This window comes from Corapipo altera, unplaced genomic scaffold, assembly GCF_003945725.1.
Source record: "Corapipo altera isolate COAL_440 unplaced genomic scaffold, ASM394572v1 92, whole genome shotgun sequence".
NCBI classification, from domain to species: Eukaryota; Metazoa; Chordata; class Aves; order Passeriformes; family Pipridae; genus Corapipo; species Corapipo altera.
In genome coordinates, this window is record NW_020884994.1 from 1,160,563 (window position 1) to 1,173,412 (window position 12,850).

The 12,850-nt window shown below is 49.8% G+C and overlaps 1 long non-coding RNA gene across 1 annotated transcript in view; it reads right to left on the reverse strand.

Moving 5' to 3' along the window:
- The window catches only part of LOC113958352, a 29,119-nt gene that overhangs the window by 6,937 nt on the left and 9,332 nt on the right, over positions 1-12,850 (reverse strand). The window contains exon 2 of the long non-coding RNA XR_003531491.1: positions 9,256-9,347. This is a non-coding gene — a long non-coding RNA (uncharacterized LOC113958352). The remainder of the gene's footprint in view (positions 1-9,255; positions 9,348-12,850) is intronic.

The window sequence follows — 12,850 nt, forward strand, 5'->3', positions numbered from 1 at the left end:
TGAGAGCCTCAGGGAAACCTGTCCTGGGAGCAGCTGATGTTCCTATCCCCCCAGCATGGGAAGCTGAAGGATTTTTCAGCACTTGGAGCCTTTGACTGTGAGAGCAGGAGCTGCTTTGCTGTTGGCTGCAGGAGTCTCTAAGGATCTTGAGCTTCTTGAGCACTTCCCATTGAAAGGGGAAGTGCTGGCATGCCCTGAGTGGAAGGAGTCTTTTTTAATGCCCTTTCCCCTCCTAGGTCTCCTCTGTCTTGCCTTAGTACGAGGAACCAGGAGCAAACTGTTCATCAGCTGGAACCTGCAAACCAAAGTGCTTTCACTGCTTGTCCCTCCTGCAGCACTTGCTCTTGCTGTCTCTGAAGTGTCCAAGAGACCTCCTGGCCCTGGGCCTTATTCCCAGCAGATCCTCCCACCTTCTCAAACATCCAGCAGATGAACCACTGCCCACAGAAAAGAGCTACAGCCCCAACAGGGAGAGGCCACCAGGGCTGCAATGGGCACCCCAGGCTTGCAGTTTGGGGATGTGGGATAATTCAGGTGGGAAGGGACCCTGGGATGTCTCCAGACCTGCTGCTCAGGTGTTACATGCCATCCTCTGCCCTGTTGTCTCTGGCCATCTGCTCTGTGATCAGGGATCTCCAGATACCTGGCACAGAAGTGTTTCTCTTGGAACAGGAACTTTGCAGTTCCCAGCAACTTCCAGGTTGACAAATGAACCTCCCCCCTGCCAGCCTTCACCTCTGTTCTTCAGGATAAGACCCTTTTCCTAAAAAGTTTCCATCTTTCAGATGATGCTCCTCTTGTACCAGCCCCAGGCGTGTCCCAGTGGTCCCTCCCACCCTCGTGGTCCTGCTCACCTGGTGTCCCTCGTTCTCAGAACAAAAACAGGTGAAGAAAGTGGTGGAGGAATCACCTCTTTTAATGGTATCTGGGCAAGAACCCTCCATTTCCAAAACAACCTCCCCACATCCCACCATAGGGTGTATTCCTCCACCCCTACTCCCCTTTCAGAGGGAAATCCGGGAACGACAAATCCCTGCTTTTCCATGAGAGGGCAGTGTGGTATGAAAGCAAAGAGTCACTGAAACCTGCAGGGCCGCGTGGGCAGGAGGGGGAAAACGTCCTTTCATAAGGGTGAAGTCAGTCCTGCTCTTGGAGGCTGCACATCCCAGGATTTATGAGGGATGAGATCCTCTCTGTGTCTTCTTAAAGCCTGGAATGGAGCCGGAAATCTTTTTGAAACACTGGTGAAGGAAAAAACTGAAGAAAGGAGGTGACTATCCATGGAATTCTGTGGGATGCTTTGGTCCACAGTGGGTTCTGAAGGCTCTGCTGGGCTCTCTTCAGAAATCCTCCCTCTCACCCAAGTGCCTGAGCTTTGCACTCCCAGGGATTATTCAGAGGGGACACCCTGCTCACTCTGTTCTCCACAAAAGCTCACTGATGTTCCTGGCACATCCTCACACCTTCAGGAGGGACCTCCACCCACCGCCTGCAGGGAGATGAAGCTGCAAAGGAAAATTTAGGCCAAGCACTCAGGGAGTATTTCAACCTCTGAGACAGAAAATAACCCCCTGACTAGCCAGCTTCCCTTTGTGTGGAGCTCCAGGGAGGCTCGCTCGGCTCCCCAGCGGTTCACCTGCAAAGGTCCCATCCTGTATCTCTCCTACAAACATTTTCCACCATATAAATAAGCCACAACTCAATAAGTTGGCTTTCAGAAAGGTGACATCTCAAGTACTGTCCTCCAGCACAACAGGGGCTCATCCCAACTCCCTCTGCTTCCTCTGCTCCACCAAGAAGCCTTGGTGGGCCATGGATGTTGTGGCTGAAGAAGCCAGGCACTGTCACACTTTGGTACCTGCCCCAGAGATGATCCCAGACGTGGGAAAGGAAGGGAGTCTCTTCCCTGACCTCATCTTTGCTCTGGGATGTGCAAGACAAGAGGATTTACCTCTATCCTGCAGAGCCTCTGGAAAAGGGGAGAGACCCCCTTCTGTGGAAGGAATGGAACTTCCTCCTCCTCCCACACCCTGCCAGAGCAAAGAGCAAACCACAAACACTCTCCTTAACCAGAAACAGCCACAAGAACAGCACAGAGGGATCTCAGCTCCCTCAAGCTGTGGCCCCAGGATATTGGAGACCCTCTCCCAGCCCCTGCTGGCATTGGCCTCACCCGGTGACCTCACACAGGTTCTCTGTCTCACAAAACTAACATTGCTGTCACCTGAACTAAACCTTGAGACCCAGAGGGAAGTGGCCCAGAAGGAGCAGGTGCCTCCCTGTGCCCACAGAGTGAGTCCTTCCCATTTAATCACCCATCACACAGGCCTTGGATGTCTCTAGGGATGTCCCTGGAATTCTCTGCTGACCAGTGGAGTTGTGTAACTTGTTTGCCTCTCTGATTGAAGAGGCCCCCCAGGCATCAGTGCTGATGGAAAACCCACCCAGGAGGAGGGTGGGGAGGAGTAGACAGAGGGTCACCTCTGCAGCAGAGAGGGTTTATTTGTCCAACTGCTGTGAGATCATTCCAGGGAAAATAAACCCAACAAAACAGGGACCAACCTCCAATTTGTGCCTGTTTTCAGGGGGCTGATCCCCTCCTTTTATATTTTTCTCTTTCTTTCACCCATTACACACATTCTGCTCTACAATTTCACCTGACCTCCAGGTCTTTGGAGTGTCTCTCGCACAGGATGGTTCCCCTGCACTGATTCTGCCACCCCTGTGGCCCCTGAGCTCCCTTAGGGATTGCCTGTGCCAAGGGTTCAGCGTGGCCAGGGGTTTGATTCCCGTGCCAGGGTTCTCACCCACAACCATACCCCAGTTTTTATAAGACTGTGCTGAATCAGTTGCCCAACAATGCTGGAGGGATCCCAAGACAATTAAGATCTTGTGTCATGGGGCTTTGAAACTGCAACCAACATCAGTTGTTTCAAATCAACACTCCCGGGGCAGATTTGCAAAAGATTTATTTTTTGCAGCAACCACGAGACACTTTCCAGTGACATCTTCCATGTGGGGAGATTCAGCTGCCAGCAAAGCCCAGATCTTGGTCTTTTCAAGATGTTGGTTGGTGTGGTGGTGATGCATTAGAGCAGATGACTCTGTGGTTCAAACTTCCAGCTGCTGGGAGCTGAGAATCAAAGCTGGGAAACACTGGGAATGAGGGAACAGTGAGGCTGAGCAGCCATTGCCAGAAATGCCTTGCTTTTACAGAAAAATCCCGAGGACCACAGGGTGCCACAGGTGATCCCATTTCTTCTGGCTGAGCAAGACTTTTTAGAAACACTTCCTAGTCTTGGTTTCAAGTTAAGTAATAGTTTCCCAGCTGTTGCTCACAAGATCCAGTGCTGTTACACGTAACCACAGGATTATGAACACGCCGAATTTGCCAGCACTTAAACCCCAGATTGGCAGCAAAACCCAAATCCAGCCGGGCCCACAGCACGTTCCCTGCCCAGCACTTCAACCTGTGGGCTGGAGAGGGCTGAGATCCTGAGCTAAAGGATGGGAACTGTGCTCAGCTCGGGTGAGGGACTGACTGGTTAATGATTAGAACCATAACCACACAACAGTGTCAGTGTGGCAGCAGCACACGGCTTGTGGGGCACTGGAATGTTCCTTCAGGACATGGAGGAAGGACAGTCTGGAGCATTAAGTCATTGGGGAGCCACCTTTGGCAGTTATTGTCCATGGACTATGAAACCCTTTTTCTTTTGCAGGTGTTGAAGCAGAAGTGGGGCTGGAGTGACAGGGAACAGCAGCGCTGAGCTCACAAGTGTCCTCAAAGCTCTTGATCTCTCGTAGCTGGGCTTTCTCTTGGTACCTGAGCTTAGAATCACAGAATCACAGAATATCATGGGTTGGAAGGGACCCTCAAAGATCATTGAGTCCAACCCCTGGCCCTGCACAGACACCCCAACAATCCCACCCTGTTCCTCAGAGCGTTGTCCAAACCCTCCTGGAGCTCTGGCAGCCTTGGGGCTGTGCCCACTGCCCTGGGGAGCCTGGGCAGTGCCCAAACGGCCTCTGGGGGAAGAACCTTTGCCTGAGATCCAACCTGAGCCTGCCCTGACACAGCTCCAGCCGTTCCCTGGGTGCTGTCCCTGCTCCCCCAGAGCAGAGATGGGAGCTGCCCCTGGGGAGGAGCTGCAGCCCTCACTGAGCTCTGCCCTCAGCCTGCTCTGCTCCAGCTGCACACACCGAGTGCCCTCAGCTGCTCCTCATGGCCCCTCCAGACCCTTCAGCATCTTCACAGCCCTCAGCTCAGGCACCTTTCCAGCTCCAGTTCCCCTTTCTCTCTCTGCAGAGCCCAGGCCCTGCCATCTCTGCCCTGCTCAGATATTTCACTCAGGGCCGTGACTCAACCCCTCAGAGCTCTGCTCATTTCTCATAAAACCCTGTGACTTAATCATACCTTCTCACTGAACTAATGCTGCTGCACCTTCCCTCCTGGCTACAGCACCACATTCCCGGGCATTAGTGCTGCTCCCTGCCAGCCCCTGGCTCGTGGGCACCTTCCCCACTGCAGCAGGACCTGGTGCTGCTGCTGGAACATGTGTGCCCAGAGCTGCTCCTGCCTCTGCTCCGGGGAGGTGCCCGTGCTTGCTCTCTGGGGGAGTTGTTCCTATCCAACAGATGGGCAGCAGGCCTGGAGATCCCAAACCCTGCTCCCTGAGGAGTTGTTCCTACAGACAAGGCTCCCTCCTGCACTCACATCCCTGTGTCTCACCGAAATCTGACCTGGCAGCTCAGCAGAAGGTGCCCCAAGAAGGCAGTTGAGCCTGGCAGGGGCTCAGCCTGCCCAGCCTGCAGCCCCCAGGAGCCTCCTCAGCAGGTGGGAGCTGCCAGAGTTCATCCTGCTGATCCTGCTCATCCTGCTCCAGCCTCTGCTCCAGCGGCAGCAGGAGGTGACGCTGGGACCAGGCTCTGCCAACTCCATGCTTGCTCAGGAGAGGAATTCTTCAGCATCAGAGTGTGGTCTCCAAATAGGATCAAGAGATTTTAATAATTGAAAAAGACCACTCAGGGAAATGAGAATGAAAACATCACCTTGTCTCCCACATGTGAGGGCCTCCTGTGAGCCCACCAGGGGAGGTTTGGGTTGGATATTAGGGAAAATTTGTTCCCTGGAAGAGTGGTTAAGCTTCAGAACAGGCTGTGGTGGAGTCACCACCTCTGGAAGTGTTCAAAGAATGAGTAGATTTGGCACTTTGTGATATATTTTAGTGACATGGTGGAATTTGGTCCAAGGTTGGACTTGATGACCTTGGAGGTCTTTTCCAATGTTCCTGATCCTGTGGCATTCTGTCATGTCTGCCTCCAGGGGCTCCCAGCTCTAAATCCATCCCTCAGCAGTCCCTGCTGCACTCATCCATATCTCCTCTCATCCCCCCATCTATTTATATTTTTGATGCACATGATGTTGCAACAAAACCCAGAGTGCAAACCCACCCATTCTCCAGCTGTAAATATTGCTGGCAAATGATGACATCCTGCAGACAAAGGCAATTGTTCTGCTCATAAAGGATTGTCTTCTCCTGATTGTGCACCCAAGCTCTGGGCAGACTCACTGACAAGGGCATTGTTTGTAAGGACAACCAGGCTGGATCCAGGAGGGTTTTCCCTCTGTTCCCTCCAGCTCTCCCACTGAGCCACTGGGCAAGTGAGAATGGGAGTCAGGGGATCACAAAACCACTAACAGGCCGTGTCAGATGGGACCACAGGGACTCGGGAACAGTTTTTCCCTGATTTCTATTCAGTAACAGAGAGAACTCAGCATATTTTGTGATTCTGTGACTGGGGACAGAGCGATGCAGCTGGTTAAGACTGTTCCCATGACTCAACCAGAGACACATCTAGATGGGGTTTCCAAAAGCCCTGGGTGAGGTGCCTGCTTCTGACAATGCCATTCTTAGAAAGAGAGTAATTCCGCCTTTTCTGTTGTTGGCTTTGTTTGTTTGTTTGTTTTGTTTTTGTCTGTTTGTTTGGTTTTGTTTTTGTTTTTGTTTTTTTGTTTCAGATTGGTGCAGAGTGAAAATGGCAGTATGAACCAAGAGCTCTAAATAACACCTCTCTTACAAGTTTTCCCTGTAAATATTCCTGTAATGCCAGACAAAAACATTATTCCTTCCTGAAAATAAATCTATTTCCCCACCCACCTCCCCAAACAGGACACTTTTGAGACTCACTTTTCTTCCCCACTTCCCCTGCACAGCAGCCCCCACACCCACACTTTGCCCCTTCATTCCCAGCTCCCCAGGACAGGAGGATTCAAACACAACAGGCAGGGAGAAAGAGCAGAACTTTCCAAGGCCAGGTTGGACAGGGCTTGGAGCAATCTGGGCTGGTGGAAGGTGTCCCTGCCCATGGCAGGGGGTGGAAGTGGATGATCTTTAAGGTCCCTTCCAGCCCAAACCAGTCTGGGATTCCATGAGAACTTCCCCTGACTCGGTGGTGAAGTTTGTCAATAAATGGGAAATTAGATGGAATGCAATTGGAGGAGCCTGAATCGAGCAAAGCTGATCCAGGCCTGCAGGACACACCTGCCCAGGGGTCCTGGGGATCCTGGAGGTCTCTCCCTGCCCTGTCCCCCCAGGGCTGGGTTGTGACACTGGGATGTGTCTCCAACAATGACCTTCCAGCTACCCTGAAGGTTGGCTTTTCTCCCCCCTCTCTGCCCCCACCCCACACACACATCCTCTCCTCTTTATGTGCAGTGTCTTTGCAGTCACATTACACCCCTTTCACTTCCTGGGGCTGTCCACTGCCTTTCCTGCAGGATTGCTGCTGGAATCTCCTCATCCACACGTGCTCAGCAATTCCTGACAATTTTTGTTTCCTGCTCATTTGCATTTCCCTTATTTCCACTTTCACACCTGATTCCTCTCCTGGGAAGTTGTTTCCCCACAGTTGAAGGCACCCACCCTTTGTGACCCAATCAATCCTGATTTTCAAGGAGCTTTCTCAAGCCTCTCTCTGGAATCGCTTGATAAGGTTGAAAAGACCTTTAAGATCCAACCACCAACCCAGCCCCACACCAGGGTCACCACTTAACCCTGCCCTAAGGAGCCACATCCACTCATTTTTTGAACACTTCCAGGGATGGTGACTCCACACAAAGTGTCTGATGTCCAAGTGGGTCAGGAATTCCTTGGCTGTTTCTGGGGCTTTCTCTTGGTCTTGTGTTTCCTGGGAAAATAACTTTGTCAGAGCAGCTCTGGGCTTGTTAGACCAAAAATTGCACCTGAAAACTTTGTTTATCTGAAGAGAAAAAAAAAAGTGTAATTTCAATTTGTTTGTTTCCTACAAATTGTGTCAATGATGTCAATCTTTTCCATTCCTTGATTCTGAAGATGCTTTTGAAACCTGAATATATTTCTAGCTTTTGGTTCAAGCATTGCTTTTTCTCCCACTGTTTTTACCTTCCTTTGACATTGATTTTTTAATATATAAATCATGCCACAGATATTCCTTGTTATTTCTCCTTCATCCATCAGTAATATCTACTCTGCCTCTAGGTGCAGGTTTCTCCATGCCAATGACAAAATGAGTGTTTCTGCAAAAAGAAACACTTGACTGAGAAACTCTTGCCTGAGAAGTTGTGGGGTTTGGTGGGTTCAGTGAACTCCTCTTAGAGAACTTCCTAATTGAATTTTCAACCTTCTGTATCTCTTTAAAAAAGCCAGTGCCCTCACTGTGAGTTTATCAACTGTTACTGGAATCCACTCAAGGACCAACTGGTAATTAATTCTCCTTTATCCATCTCATGGCCATCCAGAGCTGTGTCACATATTCTTGGTGACAATCTCTTTTGTATTAGGACATTATTACACATTATTTTAAAGACTAATGATATTTTGCAGCCTGTTACATGAGAACTCCAGCAAAAGTCCTTCCTTTGGAGTCTAATCTGCTCCATGTAGGAAGTTCCTACAGGAGGATCCTACATTTGTGCAGGAAAAAACATTTCATCCCAAAAGATTGCTGGTACTAATGCTTAAAAATATTCATGACTATTTTAAACCCTTTGGTGCTGCTGAGAGCTGCCAGCAGCTGACGTGCTCAGTGTGTTTAATTCTGGTGTGGGGAAAAACAGCCCCATGTCTCTGATGTGAGCTGAGACTGAAATATTGCCCAGAGTGCTTCAGTGTTAATTGTGAGATCATCAGGAGAGGGGTTAATGGCTTTAGCTCCCAATGCAAATTGCAAAATGCACACGTGTCTGACAGCAGAGAGTTCAAGAAATCAGCCATAAAGATGAGGTTGGCTTTAAAAATAGAATGGGGGCAGATAATGCCTGAAGCTGAGGGTGCTTTATATAATCAATCAATAAGTGCAATGCTGGTGTGGCTGAAGGACAATAAAGGGGGAAGGGGATAAAGATCAAAGCAGCTCTTGCTCTCATTGCATGACCAGGGGCGAGGAGCACCATAGAGACAGGAACTGAAGCTTGTTTTGCCCCAGAAAACTGAGTTTTTAGGGTGGATCTGGTGAAAACACCCCTGAGTGTGTGAGTGACCGTGTCTGTGCACAGTGGGTGCTGCCAGGGCTCCCTGTTGGTGCTCACAGTGGGGTGTTCTCTCCCAGGCTTGAACACCAAGGTGTGCAGGAGCAGCAGGAAGGATGAACATCAGGGAATGAACATCAGTTTGCCCCTGGGTATTACTCAATATTTCCTTTTCACAAGTGTGAAACAGGCTAAAGCTGCAGAGGGGCTGAAATGGCAGCTCACCCACCTTCCCCACGCAGGGGAAGCTCTCTGTGGTTTAACAAGCCCTGGTTCATGCCCACTCTGCTCCTCACTGCACTTCTGGTTGTTCTGATATTTCCAGGCATGATGGGAAGCAGAAGAGACAGTAATGGCATCAAAAAGCTGGTTGGCATAATTTCGGTGACACAAAAAAGATCAAGTCATTGAAATCACGTCTGAGGTGTGCCGGGCATGGTCAGCCTGCCCTGCTGGGCTGGCACAGGCTCTGCCTGGCTGGGAAGCTGAAGAAAGGACTCAGTAGGTCCCAGGCACCCTGTGCAGGCAGCTCCTACCCTGTGGGATGTGCAGCTGCCCTGGTAAGGGTCTGGGGAAGGCAGGATTTGCTTCCCAGTTCAGAGGGAATCCCAGTGTTGTTTCTGACATGAAGAAATCCTTCCCTGTGAGGGTGGGGAGGCCCTGGCACAGGTTGCCCACAGAAGCTGTGGCTGCCCCTGGAATCCCTGAAAGTGTCCAAGGCCAGGTTGGACGGGGCTTGGAGCAACCTGGACTAGTGGGAGGTGTCCCTGCCCATGGCAGGGGGTGGAACTGGATAAAGTTTAAGGTCTTTCCAACGCAAACCATTCCATGTGTTTCTCTAATGGATCAGGGTTAGTTGTGTTTCTCTCTCCTAATTCACTCTTCAGCAGCCCCATCTCTGCTCCCAGAGTCTGAGGTGTGAAGCTTTGGCCCAGGAGTTACTGGGCTTTCTTTGCCATTAACTCTTCAATGAACTGACCTCTGCACTCCCTCCAGTGACTGGTGCCCCAACCCTCAGGCACAAGGTCAACCCAGGACAAAACCTACCTAATGCCCAGGGGTGTTTGGACATTTGGGACATTTCCCTTTGTCTGCAGAAGGCAAGGCAAGATCATGGAATCCCAGAATTGTTTGGGTTGGAAAAGACCTTAAACTTTATCCAGTCCCACCCCCTGCCATGGGCAGGGACACCTCCCACCAGCCCAGGTTGCTTCAAGCTGACCTTGGACACTTCCAGGGATGGGGCAGCCACAGCTTCTCTGGGCAAACTGGGCCAGGGCCTCCCCACCCTCCTGGGGAAGATGCAGAGAGCACAGAGGGAGTGTCAGACCCCTCAGGGGAACATGATGGTGACAAACCCCATGTGATGCTCAGTGGGCTCCTCATCCACACTCTGGGCCAAGCCCTGGGGTTTGAGCAGGTCACTGTTTCTCAGAGCTCTGAGAAGGCAGGATCACAGGATCCCCCAGGGGTTCAAACACCTCAGTGCAGACACAGATCAGGGGTGTTTAAAGTCAGCAGGGACATTTTCTCTCCCACCTGTTTGACGGCAACAAACACTAAGGGTTAAAAGTATTTTATATATAAAATTTTATATATATATTTATATATCTTATGTATATATTTATCTATTTTATATATATTTATTTATCTATTTTATATATATTTATCTATATTATATATAAAATATATAAATTTTATCAAGCAGAAGTCCACCCTCTGAGGATTCACAAAGGAAATTCTCTATCCTGAATGCACCATGTGCATGTTGGTGGGCACCTCTCACAGAATATTGCTGTAAGTGCCTCTTGATAGGAGACACAACCCCCCCCCCACTGTATAAAGTGACTCAGGCCCATTTCCTGTTAGCACTGACACCTTTCTGGATGGAAAAGAAGAGAAGCCAAAAGGTGCTACCCTACAAGCAGTGTAGAGATAAAACAAAATTGCTCAAAAGAGACAAGAAAATCACTCTCAAAGCTGATCTTTTTTTCCTTCTTTTTTTTTTTTTTTCTCTCCACTTATTACTCAATGCCAACAGGCTCTCTCTGAATTGTCCAGTGTGTTTGGAGGAGCTCTCCTTGCTCCCATCCTGGGAAATGACTTATTCATCATGTTGGGCCTCAGAATAAATTGGATTCTTCCTTCCAGTTAACTGTCTGGATTGACACAACGTGCAGAGCTGTTGCAGCCTTGTGAGCATTTTCAGCCTCTGTTTGCTCCAATTTCTGATCTGTCAGTTCATTAACATCACTCGAGTGATTCTTTTACAGTACCAGAGCACGTTGTTCTCACTAAAAAACTTCCCTAGGATTGAATACCAAGTGTGTGTTGCTCTGCATTTGTCAGGAGTTAAAGGGCACGTGGGGATTTATCACAGAATCCCAAAATCCCAGAATATGCTGATTTGGAAAGGACCCACAAGGATCATTGAGTCTGACCCTTAACCCTGCACAGGCTCAGCCCCAAGATAAAGGTTTCATTCAACTAATCTGTTTTTATTTTCATGGGCACCAACAGCCTTTTCCTATAGGATCACAGAATATCCTGAAATGCAAAGGGTTTATATTCTGTACAAGGCTGGAAGACATTCTGCCTGGGAAGAACATTGGCTCAAAGGAACTAACACTGAACTTCCTCTAGCACAGGATCAGAGTCACAAAATACCCTGAGTTGGGAGGGATCCATAAGGATCAGCAAAGTCCAGCTCCTGATTTGAGCTGAGCTGAGCTGAGCTATTTTGGAGACTCTGCTCATGCACTGTCAGCTCGGAGCACCTTGGATAAGGCTGGGGAGCAGCACCCAGGGCTCAGCTGAGATTCCCATGCACCTCTAGAAGGTCCATTTTTTGGTTGCCTAACTCGAGATTTTTCCCAGCAGCCAAGTTTCCCACAGGCAGATGCACAGCCCTTCCCAGAAACAACCCCCCTCGAGCCCCTTGTGTCTGGAGAACTGGGCTGGAGGTGTGGTGTCTGGGGAAGAGCATTTTCCATGGGAGCAGCAGCTGTGGAATTCCCTTCCTCCATCAGGCAGTGGAGCAGCCAGAGATCCAGCCAGGAATGTGCTGCCCTGAGGACTCAGCCCAGGCCTCTCTGCTCCCTTGGGGTCCTGCCCAAGGGTGCTGTGGGGGCAGTGCCTGAGCCCAGCACTGCTCAGAGGGCACCAGAGCTCCACTGCCAGGATTTTGGGAGGCTGGTGGGGAAAATCCTGCACTTTTCACAAAGCCTGGCAGTGCCATCCTGGAGACATCCCCAATTTAAACAGCTGGATCTGTCAGCAGGTCCCTTTGGCTGCTGAGCCTGGTTCCAAGGGGACAAACAGATCAGTGGGGACCAAGATAAAATTGTCAGCCAATAAGTGACCCCTGAAAAAAAAAAGAAGGGTGCAGAACTAAAGACAGAGCCAGCGAGTGTTGGCCTCTCTCAGAAGTCTCAGATGGTCCAACTTGTCTCAGAAATGTGCAGTCCTTGGGCTCTTTACCCAAGTGGTGCCTGTGACCAGAGAACTGGCATTTTCTACAGTGATACAAAGCAATTACCAGTGGCCTTTTGACATATCTTTCTTTAATGAGGAGTAACATGCAAGGAGTAAAGACTTTCTTAAAGGCTTCATTTGTATTCTTTTAAATCAGCTCATTATTTTATAATGTATATGCATTGTTGTTGGGATGTTATACATTTCTGCAGCTCTTTGTGTTTTGTGGTAGCTGGAATTGAATCCCTTCCAAAGTGCAAATTTTAGGGTTATTTCAGGGTTATTTAGGGCTATTGCTGGCTTCTCTCAGTAGTCTGAGGTGGTCCAACTTGTCTTAAAATTTACAGTCCCTGGGCTCTTTACCCAGCTGAGTGTTCAGTCCCCAGAACTGGTGTCCTGCCCATGAGCAGAGCTCTGCCTGGGCCCTGCTGGGGTTGGTTCCTGCACTCCCCACCCAGCTCCACGTTGGATTCCTGGGGCTGGACAGGCCATGGTGGACTTACTGAAGGCCTTTGCTTTGACACTGCTCCCCTGCAGACATGGGAGGCTGCACTGGGGCAAAAACTCTGGTAAATAAGGGGCGGGATCAACATCACAGCTCCCCAGGTGCCCAAGAACCCAGATCCAGGCAGGGAGGATAATGAATGGGTGAACCTCAGAGATGGGAACCGTGGTGTGCAGCAGGGGCAAACGCTGGAGTGTAATCACCAGACAAAATGCCCTCAAAGATGGCAAAGCAGGACAAGTTCAGGGGGATCAGAAAACCCCTTGTACATTTTTCTCCAGGTGAGGCATATTTTCCATGTGAAAGTGGGAATTTGCTCCATAAAGAACCGAATATTGGCACCAATTCCACTTTCCAGGAAT